The following is a 12,973-nucleotide window of genomic DNA, read 5'->3' on the forward strand; positions in this document are numbered from 1 at the left end:
AATGGTTTGAGTCAGTTGTTCCCAGACTTCCTAGCTTGGCAGGAGGAGAGCTCAGTGGAGGCTTTTTATTTTCTCTACCTTTATTAGCATGGTAATATTAGGATTCATGGTAAGTCATGCTTTCTGAAAGTCTGATTTATAATTGTTGTCTTTGAACTCACTCCCAAGAACACTGACATAAATCAATCTCTCCGCTGGCTTCAGTGAGTGAGAAGTCTTTAGTGCGCCCTTCATTGGAAAGAGAAGTCTTCAAGACTAAATGGGACTAGATCTCAGGACTTAACAGATTGGAGCATCTGTCCTATGAGCAGAGGCTGAGAGTAACAGATTGGAGCATCTGTCCTATGAGCAGAGGCTGAGAGAGCTGGCATGGAGTTGAGCCTGGAGAAAAAAAGGCTCCGAGCTGATCCTATCACCATGTAAAAACGCCTGCTTGGAAGATGGCCTGGCCCATCACTCCCTCTTTTGCACCTCGACAAACTGATTGTTGTGACAAAACAAGGTTAACTCTTTTCTCCCAGAAAAGAAATCTTTCTTCATCTCCCACCTAAGTAGCTTGTGAAAGCTCCAGAGCGGTTTTCCACAAGCACATGACAGGCCAAGAAACATCACCGACAGCGCCTTCTGCTCCAGAAGATTCAAAGCGCCCTGCCAGGCCACTAGTTTTTGGAGCAGTGAAATCACAAGCGAGGTCAAAGCCTGAGGTCAGACAGCGTTATGCCTACCACTCGCTCGGAGCTGCCCACCCCCACGACAGCATTTCATTCACGATTCCGCAGGTGCCGCCGTGGTGCGGGGCTTCGTGCGGGGGCCCAGGCCTCGGCGGCGCCGCCGGCGGCCGTGCGGCAGGGGGAGGGGAAGGGCCGCCGAGCGCAACGGAACGCAACGGAAGGGCCGGGGCGGCAGCAGCAGCAGCAGCGCAGCGCCACGGAGCATGCGCGGCGCCCCGCGGCATGCTGGGAGCTGTAGTCCCGCGGCACAGGCGGCTCCCAAGCGGGCCCGGGCCGCAGCGGCCGCACGAATGCCCTCCCCGCGCCCCGGGCGCCGCCACCGGCGGCATGGAGCCGTGTGGGCAAGGCCCTGCAGGGCAATGGCTCTCTCTGCCATGGTGCCTCTGGCTTTTTTGTCAACCCAGGAGGTCACAGCAGAGCAAGAGGTGCCGGTGGAGGGTCGCAGCTGCAGGAGGGCTCTCGAGAGGAGCCATGGAGCATTACCTGGCTGCAGGGCTGCGAGACGCAGACGGACTGCTGAGTGCAGAGGAGAAGAGGGGCGAGGTGCGTGCTGGACGGATGGAGAGGGCTCAGCTTGGGAGCCGGCGACCGCGCGGGCTGCTCTGGGGCCTGGGGCAGTGCGGAGGGAAGTGAGAGTGGTAGGCCTAGAGGGATGCCAGTGCAGGCTCCCAGGGGCTCCTGTCTCTCTGCCCGTGCTGGATTCGAGCTCAGCAGGTAGGAGGGGTGCTGTGCAAGGACCCCAGGGGGTTGGTTTACAGGCGTTGGAGCTGTGGGGAAGGAGGCGATGAAGCAAAGAGCTGCTGTGGAATAGGCCACTCTTTGCACTCTCCTTGTCTGGGCTCTTTAAAGAGCATTTCCGGTAAGCGCTCTGCAAGAAGGCTCTAGAGATGGTGGCCCGAATGCCCATGAGCGTCTCTGTCTTTCCAGCCCGGGCGCAGAAGACAGCAACTCGGAGCAGGATGTCCTGAGCTGCTGGATATGCCGCTCGGGGTCAAACTCCCTTTGCTGCCTGGCTCCAACCCTGTCTTCTACCGGAGCAAGCTGGGGCAAAAGGTAAAAGCAGTAGAAAGGAGTAGGAAAAGTCCCTGCTTTTTCAGCCTCTGCTTGCCCAGATACACTGAGCAGCCTGGAAAAGAAACAGCCTTTCACAGAAATCAGGGTGGCGACATGCTGTAGAGTGGGAGCTGCAGTCCTTAAATGAGACAGGGCTGGGAGGGCAAAGCAAGCTCCGGGCTCCGTGGTGCTGAGAGAAGGCAGGAGTTGCAAAGAGCAGGGCCCAGTACTGGCCAGAGGGCGGGAGAGCGTGTCCCACCACTGGTCTCTGCCTGTGCGTGAGCTTGCCAGAGCCAACGCCAGCCTGGCTTGCGGCACCATGCAAGTGTGTGGCTGGTGCCCTGCGTGCAGCCGGCAGCAAGGCGTCCAGATGCTGGGGGACGGTGTCCTTCCGGCAGGGCCACAGATGTGACTACTGGCTCTGCAGGCAGTACTCTAAACTTCGGAGGCTTGAAAGCGCTACCCTGTGGGCTGAAGGAGCTTGGGAATGTCTTTGTCGCTTTCCTGCTCTCTCCTACCCTGCTCATGCTGTGGACGATATGTTTTACAGCTTCACCAGCCATCTGGTTGTTTCAGTCTGGGCGATCCACACTGCCGCTTACTAAGCAACGAGTACAAGAGTCTGCATGACCCGCATTTGCAGGCCTAGTACAACCGCAAAGACAACCTGCGGAGACTGAAGAGAGGAGCTTACGTCACCAGGGATGGCAAAGTAGGTTGGCTATGGGGGTGAGAAGAAGAGTTTCCAGGAGGCAGGGTTGCCAGAGCGCTTGCTGCAGCCGCCTCTTGTGGGCGGAGGGCGCGGGGCTGCTGCGCTGCTTTGCCTGGGGGCAGCAGGAGCCCAAAGCCCACTCGGAGAAGTCCCACGCCTGCTCTCCCAGGGCCGTGCCGTGCTGCCTGGGCGCCGACGGAGCAGCGGGTGCGTGGCCTGGCGGTGGAGTGAGGAGCGCTGCTGCCCGCTGCGGGGGTGGGAGCAGAGCCCCCAGCCGCTGCGCAGGGCAGGGGGTGCAGGGGAGCAGCTCCCGCTGCGTTAGTGCTCTTGCTGGCAAGGCAGGCTGCGTAGCGAGCGTGACAAGTGTTGGGTGATTTCTGCCCTCGTCCCACCGCAGGTCGTGTGCACTCTGCGGGAGTTCAACAACTACAGGCAGTATCTGGCCACGCTCAGGACAGAGGCGGACAAAATGTACCGTTGAGAACAAGTAAGTAAAGCTCACTGTTCATAGGCACGTTTCCCGGTGCAGAGGGTTGGGGCTTTACTTGTTTTATCTCGGCAAGGCGTGAACTGAAGAAGCAGTGGGGGCTGTGCTGGTGGGCTGGGCATTCTGGTATAGAAACAACTCCCTGGGTCTGAGCTGAGATGGCACAGGGGTGGGGACAGGCAGGAAAGTCATCCCCGAGTGCCTGGAGTGCTGAGGCAAGCCCTTCTCTTCTCCCCTGGTTTGTGGCTGAAGCACAGCGCTGCTCTGGGCCAGGGTGAAGCCTCCACACGCAGGTGCGTGAGAGCATGTTGTGGCAGAGGGGAGCTGAGAGCCGGTGTCAACTTTCAGAAAAGGCTTCGAGAACAACTGGCAAAATTAAAGAGTGCCCCCGAACTGCCACAGGGGATGGACATTTCTCGCCTGCGAGAGCGGCTGCTGTGGGAGCAACGAGAGAGTTGGAGAGCTGCAGAGCGGGACGTGAGGGCCAGGTAAGAGACAGGACAAGGAACGCTTGCGCTAGGAGCGGGACCGTGGCCCTTCAGCGAGGTGCCGGCTGGAGCCTTGCGTTCCACGGAAGACCGCCAAATTGCTGCGCGAGCAGATGCTGGTTGTGCCTAGAGTGGTGCAATCAGTGTTTGGAGCCTGGCAAAGGCAGCTGGAAGCTGTTTGGGGCGCTGGAGCCAGGAAGCCCAGAGCGGGACGAGGGCAGTGGCTGAGCAGGGAGTGGTCTGGGCAAGAGAGCTGCAGGCGCTCTGTTTCAGCCATCTCTATTTGTCTGGAATTCAGCTTGTCTTGGAGCCAGCTGTTCCAGTGTGCACCATGTCCTAATCCTGAGGGTGAAGACATTTGGGGGCTGAATCACAATTCCTGCCTGTTTTTGTTGTGTCGTGAAGCTTATTCTTTAATGCATTTCTTAACTCTTCAGGAAGAAGAAACTCTGTCCAGCAGCAAGCTGCTGAGCTCCCAAGAGCCTGCTCGTCAGGAACTTCAGAGTCCTGAAGACAGCTTGAGTGAGCCATCGCAGGAGGACCAAGACACTGAAAACCAAGGTATATACACGTCTGGACTGCAGTGCCCGAAGCCTCTGTCTTCCCTCCCAGGACTGCAGGCAGTGCTCTCCTTCCTTCTCAAACCTCCCCTTTCCTCTAGTTCAGAAGTCTTTTGCAGGAGGCTCCAAGAGAAGAGCTCTAGCCTAACAGAGCCATGGCTGCTTTGCTGGCCCCCGTCACAGCACCTGAGGGGAAACAGTGGGGAGGGCTGGAGCCTGTGTGCTGACCAGAGTTCACGACAAGATTAAACAGCAGACAGAGGAGGTTTCCAAAGGGTAATGTCTCTAAGCAAGTGATGAGCATCAGTCATACTCACAACAGGAAGACTTTCTAGCTGAGGGATGATGTCTCGCTTAGCTTTCTATACCCTCTTGCCAAGGTAGAACTGCAGGCTTAGAAGTTACTCATTGGTGGCTGGTTGTTTCTTCTTGCAGAAGGCAGTACAGAGGATTCTTCTAGACAGCTGTGTCTCTGTCCTGAGACAAGAACATCCCTCTCTTCAGGAGCCTCTGAAGAAGACAATGACTCTGACTTGAAAGAGAGCAGAAGATTTTTGCAGGTATGACATCAGCATCCCCCTACATCTCAGAAGATAGCAGCTGTCATGCTCTGACATGGTTTAGGGGTACCCACTGATAGGGTTCAGAAGACTTTCTTCTCTTTATCCTGAGCCTTTCCTGCCTCACCATCACTGCCCCCTGCCCCATACTTAGTTCACTCCTCTAGCTTCCTGGTGGAAGGGCTTTATTCTCAAAGCACCCAAATGAGAAAGAGCTGCGGGATGCCTCCGGGGTGTCTCCACCAACACATCCTGCGCCCACAGGCTCCGGAGCCTCATTTAATCTCTGACCGTTCCCCACGGACCTTGCCTGAGCTACACCACAGGGGGCCTGTGCCCGACCTTGCTGATTCTGCCCTTGCCTTGCCCACCTGATTTCCTGGCTTGCCCGTGACCTGCCTCGTCGCTATGGGCTTGCTGGCAACTGCCAAAGTGTCAGCTGGCCCTGGTTACTGTCACCACTGTTATGGAAATTAGGCTTGTTGGCCACCATAACAGGGCTCGACCCTAGGTTCCCGCAAGTAAAGTTCAGAGCCAAATCAAAACAAATTAAATTTTAATCACGCGCGTGCCATAATTACAGCTCGAGCTGGGTGCCTCCTAAGAGGGACCCTAACATAAACAAATCCTGGGCAATTACAGTGTTTTCAACTTACATTTCCCACCCCTCACGCGATAGTTAGACCAATAGTAATTTTTTGGCCTGGGGTCTCCTGCTCCTCATTGGGTCTCATCATCATTCTGAGGTAAGCTGTTTTTCTCCTTATTTTTGTTTTTTGCGGTCTCTGATGACGGTTGTACCTCTGTTTTTGTTGGGTCTTACTGTTGTGTCTTAAGGTCCTGAGGAGGAGGTGATTCTAAATCATAACAATTAACACTGCCCCAGCAGTGAGCTGAGGCTTTGTCCCTCAAGGTCCTAATGCCCTGCGCTGGTCTTCTTTCAAAGCCTTGACACCCTCCCTTTCGGGGTGTGAGATACATTCCTGCAGACACCCTCCCTTTCGGGGTGTGAGAGGCAGGAATGCAGACTGCTTGTAACTTCCTTATCTTCCTAGCTTGAACCAGCTCTGAGGCCCTTTTCTTACTGGACTAAGTAAAAGTTCATTATTTTATCTAAGTGCGGCCTAAGGCTTCAGCAGATTTAGCTACTCATGCTAAGCAAATGTTATAGAAGTTGTGCTAAGCAGCTACCTCTAGACAGTTTCAGTTTGCTATTCTTTAACAGTTCCCCCCTTTGTTTTTATGAAGCATCCCTGCTAATACTTTAAACAGAGTTCTCAAAGCCTTGCAAGGCGTACTATCACGTTCCATAATCTTATGCATGATATGATCGTAAGCAATAGGCATAACACAGTTAAAGTTAGCACAACTACTACTGGGTGCAACACATGATTATAAACGCTGTTGTAGTTGGTGACCACCCTAGAAGAGTTTCCCAGCCATGATGTTCTCCGTCCCTTTTTATCCTTTCCGAGACGTGGTGTATCTCTTCCGCATCATGACGAATGGTGATTAGATTTTTCTGTCCACTGTTTCGGATGCGTTCTAGCAGTCAACGCAAATCATCATGTTATAGTAGTTTCTTTACCAGGGTGAGATTCATCCCAATGGGGGTAGGTAGTAAATTTTGAATTAATGTATGAGTAGATTGTAACAATTGATAAGATCTAATAGGAGCTGAATAATTAAAGTCGCATCCCATAATCTTGGGTAAAGTTACAAATACAAATATTTGAGTGATGACTTGTATCTACAGCAATGTTATCTATGAATATAAGATTACAAAGTGTTCTTACACATACACATCCTTTTTTAACATATACAAGTACAGTTCAACTTTAGCAGCAAAAGAAGAACATAGTATGACAGTATATGGCCTGTTCCATTTAGGTTTTAACTTGGATTTTTGTGAAAATACTTTAACTAAAACTTCATCCCCAGGCTGTATACCAAGCACTTGTATGTCAGGTGGTGTGGATTGATAGCATTGAGCATATATATATATATATATATATATATTTTAAGATTTTCAAACCTTTTTGCATACTTAGAACATACTGGGTTAGTCGTTCATCTCTGTCTAACAGGCTGGTCTTAGCTGGAATAATAAGTCCCTAGTACAGCTAAATGTCTCCCGAAGAGAATTTCTGCTGGTGTTAGTCCTATGGGTTGCCATGGGACATTTCAAACATGCCATAGAGCTAAGTTTAATGCTTCTGGCCATTTTAGGCTAGCACGTGTGCATATTCTTGCTATTTTTTCTTTTAATGTTCTATTCATTCTTTCTACTTGTCCTGAAGATTGTGGGTGATAAGGGGTACATAGGTTTCTTTTTATTCCTAATGATTTATATAACTGAGTGATTATGCTGGCCGTGAAATGGGCACCCCTATCTGAATCAATGGCTTCTGGGACCCCATACCTAGGTATGAGTTCTTTCAGTAAGGCTTTTACCACTCCCCCTGTGTCGGCCTTTCTTGTTGGGAAAGCTTCTACCCAGCCTGATAACTGATCTACTATCACTAACAAGTATTTGTACCCGTTGGCGGATGGCATATCCGCATCATCTATTTGCAGCTTTTGCAAAGGGAAGTCAGCCCATGGTCGCCTCCCCTAAATCTGAGCTTGGCTTGTTATTTGAAAACTTCTGGCAGGTCGGGCAGCTATCTGTTATTCTTTTAGCAGCTGCATAAATTCCTGGAGCAGCCCATACTTTCTGTACCTGCTTAGCTATTGCCTCGGCTCTCCCATGAGCTTTATCGTGAAACCACCTAGCTATAGTAATTAAATATTTTTTTTGGTAGAATTGGTTTTCCTCCAATTGTCCATATTCCATCATCACTTTGTTTTGCTTCCCACTGCTCCCACTGTTTTTTCTCTTCCACTGAGCAGTCTTTCTCATACATAGTTTTGGGGTCTATTAAGTTTGGCCACTCGCTCTGGTCCATCCTTGGAACTGCCCCCATACATTCTTTCAGAGGCTGTCGAGCTGCAGCTTTTGCAGCAGCGTCGGCTAAAGCATTTCCTCTGCTAATTTCTGTAGTGTCTTTAGTATGGGCTGGGCAGTGTATTACAGCAATTTCTTTGGGCAGTTGAACTGCTTCCAGCAAATTACGTATTTCTTCTCCATTAGCTAATTTCTTTCCTGATGACGAAAAGAATCCTCGTTCTTTCCATCACATCCCTGTTGCGTGACATACTCCAAATGCATATTTAGAATCGGTATAGATATTTACCCGCAGGTTCTTACCTGTTTTTGCTGCTTGGGTCATTTTTGAGTGTACGCGAAAAAATAGTCGGAGACCCAGTAAATCCCTGTGGCAGCCTCGTCCAAGTTAATTGTTGTCCCTTCTAAGTGAAAGCAAAGAGATCTTGGCTGTCTTCAGCTCTCAGTATACTAAAAAAGGCTGCTGTTAGGTCAATCACAGTAAAATAAGTTGCCCAATGAGGTATTTGTAGTAAAATGGTTGAGGGGTCGGGAACTACTGAATGTGGAGCAACTACATGTTGGATTATAGCCCTTAAGTCTTGTACAAACCGATACTCCGGATCACCATCAGAATCTTGCCTGTTCTTTTTAACCGGCAGAATCGGAGTGTTGTACAGAGATTCACAGACTCTAAGGATACCCAGTTTCAAAGAATGATTGATTTGTTTTTGGATACTCTTCTCTGCTTCCTTTGGGATAGGGTATTGTTTAACTGCAGGAGGCAATCCCCCCTTTGTTTTTATCGAGACTGGACTAGCTGATTTCAGTAGTTCCACATCCATTCCTGAAGAGCTTCATAACTTTTTAGAAACTGATTCTAAACTTGTTGGAATTTGCAGATTAGTCGACTCTGGTTCTGGTGTCTTAGCCAGAACACATGAGCCCATAATTATTAATTGTATCCCTTCCAGCTGTAAACAGATCTGCGTATCCAAGGCTTGCAGGAGATCTCTCCCTAAGAGGCAAGAGGGCGAGTCTGTGGAAATTATAAAACATCCCCACACTGTTTTACCCCCAATAGTGAGCAATAAGGGCTTAGATAACATTCGTTCACCTTTTCCCATGACTCCTTGCATCACTATTTTGTCTGATGACTTGCATCCTTTAGGCTCAAAATTTAAAAGGGAAAGGGTGGCTCCAGTATCTACTAGAAAGGGAACTTCTAAACCTTCTATATTTGCCATTGTCTGCCCCTCAAAATTCAAATCTATATCCCATAAATTTACCCCAATTTCCACAGTATTTTCTGAGTCTCCTATCTCCTGTCATTGTGGGCTGACTGGGAATTGCCTGGTCTCATTCTTAGTGTTTGATTTTCTCATGCTGGCCCCTCTATTCCCAAGTACACGGGGCCTCACTGGGCATTCCTGCTTCCAGTGCCCTTGTTCCCCGCAATAATGACAAACATCATTAACTCTCAATTGTACACCACGTTCACTTTGATTCCATCTACCTCCTCTGGTTCTGCCGCGCCCCCTCCCCTTGCCAGCCTGGCATATGCTCTTTAAAATACTTTTGTGTATCAGGGGCTGCTTGATCTATAAAAACACTAATTGCGAGAGCATCGTTGAAGTTTTGTGGGGTCATTCCTCCATATTTTAGCAGGGCTTACCACAAAAGTCCCCATAGTCGTGGGGGTGTTCATCTAATCACTGTCCGCATTCTTGCACTTCAATCCAATTTACTCCTAACTCTCTGCATGCTCTAATTACTTCTGCTAAATTTCAAAGTCCTGTTTGACACACAGCTCTATCTCCTGCATTATTACAATCCCAATTTGGATCATTTGCTAGCCAGAGGTTTCTATTTCCCCGGCTTGCTGCGCTTCTTCCACATCTTTAATTATCTTATCCCATTCTTTTGGTTGAAATAATTCCCTCAAAAGAATTTGGGTATCACTCCAGTTTGGGTTGTGCCCAGTGCATATATTAGAAAATAACTGGACACATCGCTCTGCATCCTTTCTTAATCTCTGCATTTTACTCCCCCCCCCCCCCATAAGGCGAGATCGCCAGGGTCCCGGGGTTGATTAGTAAATACCCACAGCACAGGAGGGGGGGACTGGCCCCTCCCTTTCCCCCTGGCTGTAAAGCGGCAGGGTTAGTCAGCACGTTGGGGATCATAGGATAGAGTCCGGCAGCCGGTGGAGTAGAGGGAGAGGGAGGAGGAGAAGAAGTAATGACAGAGAGATCATCAGGCATATAAGGTGGAGCAGAAACTTTTGGAGCACAGTCCGGGGTACTAGTATCTGCTAGCACAAGTGTTACCTTCGGCAGGTTTCTTTCCTCCCTCCCTCCTGGCTCAAATGCTTCCGTGCCCATGCCCAGTTATCCCAAACATACCAGTAATCCATTTGACTTGGAAACCTGTCTTCTAGACGATTTCACAAGGAAGTTAGTTCCTGCTGATCAGAAGTCCCTTGCGGTGGCCACCGTTCTGCTGGGTTTCCCTCCTTTGTCAGGAATGGGCAATCCTCCTGACACAGCTGGATCAACCTTTTTTCCTTAGATTTTTTTGGTACTCCAGTTTTCCAAAATTTCAGCTAAGGGCGTCCCCTTTTCTATGCCGAAATTATTCCCCATACTGAGTTTCTGAAAAGTGCGTCTTAAGCAAGTCAGGCAGCGCACTTCCTTACCAGTAACGCCAGCCCCTGTAGCTGGTGCGATCACACTCTCTTCCTCTCACTCTCTGGGAACCGCACTCCCACCCCCCGAGTCTTTAACTGCTAGGACTGCTGTCCCTGCGCAGCGGGCGGCTTCCTCAGCCGACGGGTGCCCCGGTCGGTTCCCAGGCTACACACACACACACACACACACACACACACACACACACAGAGAGTACTGTTCACGCTCACACCAGTCTCAGTGACTCTAGACTTCTGTCTTACAGTCTTGCAGTGCGCCTTATGCTGATCAGGCTGTGCATCCCTGCTCCGGCTGGACCGAGCTGGGACTTACAACCCACTCAAACCCTGGGGATGGGACTCGCACCCGTCCCCCTGGTACACCTTACAGTGGCCAGCCCATGTACCCCCCTGCCTGGTACGCCTTACGGTGATCAGCCTGCCTACCCCTTACAGTGCACTGTTACCAGACCAGAATTTAGAATTTAGGCGGGAGTTTAAGACTCACCTTCTCGGTGCCTCTCGGTGCCAAAGATCCCAGGTGAACTCACCCGATGGCACCAGATGATCGTTTGGAGACGAGAGACCCCGACAGTGGTCGCCTAGGGTCCCATCTGGGGTGCCAAACTGTTATGGAAATTAGGCTTGTTGGCCACCATAACAGGGCTCGACCCTAGGTTCCCGCAAGTAAAGTTCAGAGCCAAATCAAAACAAATTAAATTTTAATCACGCGCGTGCCATAATTACAGCTCGAGTTGGGTGCCTCCTAAGAGGGACCCTAACATAAACAAATCCTGGGCAATTACAGTGTTTTCAACTTACATTTCCCACCCCTCACACGATAGTTAGACCAATAGTAATTTTTTGGCCTGGGGTCTCCTGCTCCTCATTGGGTCTCATCATCATTCTGAGGTAAGCTGTTTTTCTCCTTATTTTTGTTTTTTGCGGTCTCTGATGACGGTTGTACCTCTGTTTTTGTTGGGTCTTACTGTTGTGTCTTAAGGTCCTGAGGAGGAGGTGATTCTAAATCATAACAATTAACACTGCCCCAGCAGTGAGCTGAGGCTTTGTCCCTCAAGGTCCTAATGCCCTGCGCTGGTCTTCTTTCAAAGCCTTGACACCCTCCCTTTCGGGGTGTGAGATACATTCCTGCAGACACCCTCCCTTTCGGGGTGTGAGAGGCAGGAATGCAGACTGCTTGTAACTTCCTTATCTTCCTAGCTTGAACCAGCTCTGAGGCCCTTTTCTTACTGGACTAAGTAAAAGTTCATTATTTTATCTAAGTGCGGCCTAAGGCTTCAGCAAATTTAGCTACTCATGCTAAGCAAATGTTATAGAAGTTGTGCTAAGCGGCTACCTCTAGACAGTTTCAGTTTGCTATTCTTTAACAGTTCCCCCCTTTGTTTTTATGAAGCATCCCTGCTAATACTTTAAACAGAGTTCTCAAAGCCTTGCAAGGCGTACTATCACGTTCCATAATCTTATGCATGATATGATCGTAAGCAATAGGCATAACACAGTTAAAGTTAGCACAACTACTACTGGGTACAACACATGATTATAAACGCTGTTGTAGTTGGTGACCACCCTAGAAGAGTTTCCCAGCCATGATGTTCTCTGTCCCTTTTTATCCTTTCCGAGACGTGGTGTATCTCTTCCGCATCATGACGAATGGTGATTAGAGTTTTCTGTCCACTGTTTCGGATGCGTTCTAGCAGTCAACGCAAATCATCATGTTATAGTAGTTTCTTTACCAGGGTGAGATTCATCCCAATGGGGGTAGGTAGTAAATTTTGAATTAATGTATGAGTAGATTGTAACAATTGATAAGATCTAATAGGAGCTGAATAATTAAAGTCGCATCCCATAATCTTGGGTAAAGTTACAAATACAAATATTTGAGTGATGACTTGTATCTACAGCAATGTTATCTATGAATATAAGATTACAAAGTGTTCTTACACATACACATCCTTTTTTAACATATACAAGTACAGTTCAACTTTAGCAGCAAAAGAAGAACATAGTATGACAGTATATGGCCTGTTCCATTTAGGTTTTAACTTGGATTTTTGTGAAAATACTTTAACTAAAACTTCATCCCCAGGCTGTATACCAAGCACTTGTATGTCAGGTGGTGTGGATTGATAGCATTGAGCATATATATATATATATATATATATATTTTAAGATTTTCAAACCTTTTTGCATACTTAGAACATACTGGGCAGCTACCTCTAGACAGTTTCAGTTCGCTATTCTTTAACAACCACGTCTGCTCTTCTCATCCTGTTGGGGTACTGTGGGATGGCAGGATGCATCCCAGCCCGGCAGCATCGTCCTCCCGGCACAGGCACAGCTGCAGAGCTGGGGCCAAGCCATGGTCCTGGGGTGCAGAGCAGCTGAGGGAAGCCCCACTATACCTCCCCAACCAGGGCCCTCCGTTCTTCAAAGGGCCTGAGGAAATGATACGGTAGGACCCATCATGTGGGTCCTAACTCTGGAGGCCCAGCTTGGGTGTTGGGTAGGTCAGCAGGGTATCGAGAGGGAGCAGCAGGTAGATTGACACAGCGTTCAGGGTCTGGGTTTTAATCTCCGAAGACTCAGATCGTTTGGTGTCTCCTCAGTGTGGCTGGGGTCAGGTGAGAGGTGCTGCAGTACTGGGAGGACGGATACGCCGGGATGCTCTGCGGGGGGTTCACGCTTTTGGGATGGCATGCTCCCCCCTGGGCATGCTCCTAAGCCCATCCTTTCTCAGGCAGGAGACTCC

This window comes from Dromaius novaehollandiae, chromosome 16 (genome assembly GCF_036370855.1).
Source record: "Dromaius novaehollandiae isolate bDroNov1 chromosome 16, bDroNov1.hap1, whole genome shotgun sequence".
Taxonomy (NCBI): Eukaryota; Metazoa; Chordata; class Aves; order Casuariiformes; family Dromaiidae; genus Dromaius; species Dromaius novaehollandiae.